Source organism: Lepidochelys kempii, chromosome 6, assembly GCF_965140265.1.
Source record: "Lepidochelys kempii isolate rLepKem1 chromosome 6, rLepKem1.hap2, whole genome shotgun sequence".
Lineage (NCBI taxonomy): Eukaryota > Metazoa > Chordata > Testudines > Cheloniidae > Lepidochelys > Lepidochelys kempii.
Window position 1 is genome coordinate 86,366,181 of NC_133261.1, and position 5,691 is coordinate 86,371,871.

Sequence of the window (5,691 nt, forward strand, 5' to 3'; positions counted from 1 at the left end):
CAGCTGTCCTTTGAATTTTTGATCACTCACTGTGTTGAGTCAATTCCTGCTTTGAATCTGAGGAGTAGGTCCAAGCCCACAGTGGAATAATAGTGAAAAGGATGCCACAAATTTTAATAATGAGCATTTAAAGGTTATATGTGAAGGATTTAAGTGGGTCTAAAAAGCCAAGAAAACTGATTGGGAAATTTAAAGTTTAATTTTGGAAGCTCTACTCTAGCTGTTGAACTATCAAAGGAGTGCACCTATCGGCTACAAAGAACAGCTAGACAGCTGTTGTTGTTTTATTTTATTTTTATAAATGTTTCTGTGTTGTGTCAGAATGATTTCTGGTGATTTAAACTAACAGATAATCACAGCTGCTGTCTAAATCCATAGTGTTTAAAATTACAAAATGAAAAAAAACTTCATTACCTGTGAAGACTGTGTCTGTGTTTTTAACTATTTCTTGTACAAATATATGAAATCTTTTATGAGGAGACTGGTGCCAAGTAGCTGAATAATGGGGAAAGGGATTCTGTTCGTATAAATCTTAGCAGTGTTACCAACTCTACAATACAAAAAAAAATTAAAATGTTAAAAAGTGACAGCTATGGTACATTTATTTTGTGTTAAGCTAACCGAATCTAACTTCTTGAGTGCCTGGCTTATTTGAAACATTTTTTTTCATTGATCATTGATAATGCTGCAAATCAGAAATGTACATACTTCATTTACAACAGGGTTCTTTTTATACTTTTGTAGATTCTCATACATGTCATACATGGTTGTCTTTATGTAACTTAATTTTTTTCATCCCGCAGGTGCCATTTTCATAATAAACTTCTCTTGGATTTGTTACTATCTGGCATCATTTCTTTTACATATAACCATCCTGACTAATGAATGCTGGTAGTATTTGTTTGAGCAGGTACCTTTTTAATTGTTTTGTTTTAAAAAAAAAAAAAAGCCACAGCTAGATTTTATTATCGCTTGTGAACTGAAGAAAAGAAGCTGTCGAGATGCAGGTTAAAAATGCTAATCCAAATACTACATCAATTTGCCACCATCCTAAATTCTCAGCTACCCCAATTCATTGTCATACTGAGCATTGTTACGCACATTATCAAAGCTGTATAATGGACCTGTAACATTAACCACTATGGAAGGTGTGCATTTTGTCTTGATTAATGCACACTGGAAGAGGGCTGCTTACATACATTAATCGCTTAAAATGCACTTTATATTTTCATTTATGATCCTCTACAATGTTATAACCAAACTCTTCAGTCACCTTCGTTCTATGTAGGCTGTTGATTTTTCTGAATATGTATTTTCTTCCTCCAGATTGGCAAAATGTAAGTTGTTGGTATTTTATGTGTTTATTGGCCAAACTGTCTGCCTTGCAAACTGAGGGCAGAAGAGTTTGCCGATGCCAAAAACCCACAAGGCTCTAGACCTTGTCTTCATGACTGAAGTACAAAAATCAAATTGGACTCCAGTTTTGATTACACCAGAAATCCATACACAGTGGTTGACCTTAAAAAGTAAACAATTATCAAGAAATTCCTCTGCACAGCATCTGAAAAACTCTGCTTATTTCCTGTTACCTGCACATAGGGGGAAACTGTGTCTTAGGAGATAGTATTGGTAAGCATTGACTCTGTAATGGCAACTTGTATATGAGGTGTGGAGACTTGCATATAGTGGGTTGAAAGAAGAAGCAGACAGAATGGAACAGCTATTTTCACCCTTACCCCTCCTAATGTGAAATTCTATGAATCGGGCAATTTCAGTGATTGGATTTCTTTATGCTGCCTACCTGAGCTGTGACAAACTTTACATACTTTGTGCTGATTCCACTCATTCAGGGAAAAAAACCCTGTGTAGCTGATTCTGTGATCTCTGCTCAGATAAAAGAGCACATTTGAGAGTACACAATGGGGTGACAGGGCAGTGGTTATGATATCCATACATGAGTGTAGGCCACTCTCTATAATGTTGGGTGCCTGAATCTTTCTTCCCCTTTGGGTTCCACCTAACAAAGTTAAATATTTGACATATCATTCTAATAACACTCGTCCAGTTTCAGAATACCTCACTCGCCCTGAGTAATACATGACTCCACAGATAGTGCCATTGTTTTCAATGCAACTACTTCCAGAGTAAGATACTATTCAATGGAAGTAAGCGTGTGAATCTGATCATTAGATTTATATATTTTTTTTTAAATTCTATGCACCGTTATAGTTCAGTGAGCCTGCCTGATGATTTAACAGCATACGGTCTGGGTCCCTGAATTTCCAAGCAATTGAGGACTCTTGCTTCCCAGGCTACCAGAGACTGAGTTTGATATGTCTCCAGTTTGCAGGAGGTAGAAAGGAGCAGAGGTCAGCAGGCTGCTTTCACATTTCAGTTGGCATTGCTTCTTGTTTATGAGGTAACTAGGGGCAAAGAAGCCAAAAAAGAGAAAGAGGGAATTTAAAACGAGCTAGAAAGAATGCCCAGAATAAAGGGGAAATGGAAGAATAACAGATCCATTCCAAATTAGTTTTAACCAATATTAGCTAAAGCCGCTAATCCCCTGAGAGGTTTTCTGAACTATAAAAATACCCAATGCATCCGATGAAGTGAGCTGTAGCACACGAAAGCTTATGCTCAAATACATTTGTTAGTCTCTACGGTGCCACAAGTACTCCTGTTCTTTTTTTAAAAATACGCAATGTTATTGTCTAAGCGTTGGTTGAGAGATACAATAACAGCCAAAGTGAGCAAAGTAATGATGAGATGCCAGTGTATTATGTGAAAGAAAATGGTGGCAAGCCAAACTTAAATAAGGATATTCTTTCACTGATATACAGTGGAGTATGGATTTTGTGAATTGTTACTTATAAGATTATGAACTTAAAGAAATGAAAACCAACTGAAATATTTGCTTTGATTTTTAAAATTTTCAGACAATAATGTATTTTTTAGAAAGAAAGTTGACCAAATCCATCCCTCCTGCCCCCCCACCCTCCCCCTCCAAGCAAGAATTTGCACCTGAATAATGATGTCTGGAAAGCAAAAGCAGAGCCTATGGAAGGAAATCTTAATTCTCAGTGCACTGGTCAGGCATGGCCGTAGTTTACTATCGCCGAAGACCCAGATGAAGTGGTTGCAGGGGAGAATAGGGCTGTGTTGAAACACGGTAACTTTGAAAAATTAAACTAGGGGAAAATCTTTAGGAAGATTTAAATTTCAACAGAACACATTGCTACTATTGCAAGGTGGTCATGTCAATGCTGTGACTGTGATGCACTACAGCTGACAGCTAACTTAGCAATACTTCTCCCGGGAAGTTGCATTCGCTGTATCATGTCACTGCTTTGAGAGCAATTTGCATAGTGTTTTTCTTAACACTGACTTTATTTTATTTTTTTTTAATTTGGGTGCCGGAGCAAGGATTGATTGTCAGCTATCCTAAGCTAATTAACTGTCACCCATACAGAAATCTTCCTGTTTGCACAGGAAAAGTATGAATAAGTGGGATGTCAAAGGAAACAGAAATTTTCAGGTAAGATCTGAACCTTTTACAAGACATGTGCCCACAACTGGAAAATTTTGTTGGATACATAATATTCTCAAAGCCAACATAGGGAAGAGGGGAAGAGGGTATGTGGCAAGGGTGAGAAGTGAGGTTCACTATACGTGCCTATTGAGCATTGTGTATAAAGTCCCAATTTGAGCATTGTGTATAAAGTGTAATGTATGAGTACAGATATTGTACTGTATTTGAAAACTCTTCCAAGTTACCAAATGCTAATTCAGATCCAATTTCCATTAAACATAGCTAATAACATGTAACATATTGTTTAACCCAAGAGGAACTTTCTGTCGCTTTCTGAAAATCAGGGTGTTTTTTTCTCCAAATTAATTTTATTCAGTTCCCCAAAGGTCAGCCCAAGAGATGGGGGAGGATGGATGAAAAATTTTAATTTGAATAGACAAAGTGAAGTGGTTTGTAAAATTAAAACTCAAGGTAGTTCAGACCCAGATACCATGGCACACACTTCACCAAATTTCTGCAGGGAACGGAGGTTAAGTAAATGGTTCTGATTTTTGGCCTGCTCTGGTAGTAACACTGGAGGAGTTAATGGCTCAGGAGTTTGGTTTTGAGCCATACAAAATGAGGTGCGTGGTTACAATTTTGCCTCCATTGGTAGAGGGTGAAAGTCATTTCCATGTAGGAGCCATTTAGTGGCCCGCATGAAATGAGTTAATTGTTTCAGCCCATTTCCTAGAAAACTTGAAACCTTCTCACAAAAAGCATGATAACATTCAGTACCTTTAACAGGCTGAGAATGGAATAGCAAAAGGACTTGACCATTAGACCAGGGTACAAGCATATTTTCAAGTCCGTGTTAGGACGTTTGCACTGCTCTGTATATAGAAGACTTTGTCTAATTTCCTTTCACCAGCACTATACACAAGGAAAGTATTAACATTATCTTTCCTATTATACGTTTTCTTGAGGAAAAATACTCCTATCTTGTTTACAGTTAAAAAAAAAAGAGTCTAATATTTACTTGCAAAAGGGAGGGAAGTAGTTTTTCCCTTGTTCTAAAGTTGTTCATAGATTTATAGAGGAAATGACATGAACAGGATGTATTAACAATGTGACCCCAGTAGAAGGAACATTCCCTTTGTGGATTATTGATTTAAGAGTTTGTGTGTGTTCTCTGAATAATCACAATGGGTCAAATCTTAGTCTTGTTGAAATCAATGAGAGCTTGACAATTGACTTTAATGGGTCCACAGATTCAGTCCAAAGTTTGAAGACAATATTCATAAGGAAACAACACAAGGATAATTTTAGGTATCAGGACGCAAATCATAAATAAACATTTCCTTAAGTATACTTGCTGTATAGTCTGTGAATCAAATCCTCTTTACCCTACTGATACTCTCCTCCGTGGTCTAACCAGCCACACATTGACTGCGCATCCCTGTTTATTTAATTGAAAAAGGGGCATTGACAAAAGCGTGATCCATCATTAGTGAGGAATTACACTTTGCTAGTGTTATAAGGACTCAAGCTATTGTTATAACCAGTGAGCGGGTATGACACAGAAGCACAGTTAGAAGCAGGGAGACAAACGCTTTTTGCTTTTGCTGTGTAGATATACCCTTTCTTCCCTTTCTGTGGTTTGGGGAGTGTAGCTGCCCTATGGATACTCCCCTCCTTCCCCAGCTCTTTGGTTGGTAAAGTGAGTACTTACTAGGAAGGCAGAGGAATCTGAAGTCAGGTAAGGCTCAGGAACCATTAAGACCTTGATGCAGTACTGAGAGCTAAATTTTTGGTTTTAGATACTTTGTTTCAGAATACTTTAGACTACGAAGTTCACCTCCCAACAAATCAGGGTCAAAGGTTTAAAGTCTGAATTTTGCAGACCATGCGATATCACGTGCCTCTCATCCATTGTGTACATCAGACCAACACTGAGGTGCAGGGTACTCTGCCACTTTTCATAGTTACAGCCCTTCCCACCCGGTTATGCTATGTACATGAGAAAACCTGGTACGCTGTAGGCTGCCCAATTTCTCATTTGTTTCCATTCATTATTGTAAACATTTGGGACCCTTTCCCCTCTTTGTTACCCTCCTGTACCTTTGCTGAATTTCTACTCTTCTTCCTCGAACACAGTGCCCACAGATGCAGTGTTGGTCTTT